Source organism: Tiliqua scincoides, chromosome 6 (assembly GCF_035046505.1).
Source record: "Tiliqua scincoides isolate rTilSci1 chromosome 6, rTilSci1.hap2, whole genome shotgun sequence".
Taxonomy (NCBI): domain Eukaryota; kingdom Metazoa; phylum Chordata; class Lepidosauria; order Squamata; family Scincidae; genus Tiliqua; species Tiliqua scincoides.
Genome location: NC_089826.1, coordinates 78,436,184 through 78,437,256, shown reverse-complemented (window position 1 = coordinate 78,437,256; position 1,073 = coordinate 78,436,184).

The following is a 1,073-nucleotide window of genomic DNA, read 5'->3' as shown; positions in this document are numbered from 1 at the left end:
CTTTATCGAATAACTGAATTGTCCATTGTTAGCCAGATTTGAACCATGTTAGCCATGGTTTGGTGGTAGACTCGTGTTCTGCCTTTGAACCATTGGAGAGCTGCTGACTGAGCTGCAAGCACTTGGCAAGATGGTCTAATGGTGTGATTTACTATAAGGCAGCTTCAACCTTAAAACCAGCAGAGAGGTTCCTTTAGGGAAGGGGTGCCCAAACCCCGGCCCCGGGGCCACTTGCGGCCCTCGTGGTCTCTCAATGCGGCTCTGAGGGAGCCCCCAGTCTTCAATGAGCCTGTGGCCCTCCGGAGATTTGTTGGAGCCTGCACTGGCCCGATGCAATTGCTCTCAGCGTGAGGGCGACTGTTTGACCTCTTGTGTGAGCTGTGGGATGAAGGTTTCCTCCTCTGCTTGCTGTTTCAGATCTGAGATGCAGTAGTGGCAGTAAAGGAAAGGCCAGCCTTGCTTTGTGTATGGCCTTGCATAGGCCTTGAGCTATTTCAAGCCCTTCATTCATTCATTCAAGTTCATCTTTAATATATTCATTTATGTAAATTTATTCAAATTTTAAAAGTAAATTAATTCTTTTTTTCCACAGTGTCAGAGAGGTGATGTGGCCCTCCTGCCAAAAATTTTGGACACCCCTGCTTTAGGGCAAAGAAAAATATCTCCATAGGGCACAGAAATATCAAGTTTTCAAGAGGTTTGGGGTCCCCCTCCCTCTCTTGAAGCATCTCAGCTGAGATGTTTTCCACTTCCCTGTGTCTTCTGCCCTGGTGCCATGCTTGGCTGCACTTGAAGTCAGCCTTGCTCTTAGCAACATGCTGCAATTGTACACAATAAGTTAGCTTCCTAATGATGTGTTTTCCAAAAGATGCTTCTTTCCCTCTACTATTTAAAGTGAGGTTATCTCCTTTACCAGACAAGCTCTTTTTAATTTAGAGTAAACTTTCTGGAGTACATACAACACAAATGGAATTTTGATTAAAAAAAGGTCTCCACTTAAGAAATGTGTGTGGTATAGCCATTTTTTTTTACAGTTTTTTTTTTTTTGCCATTGGGCTGTTGATGGTGTTTTT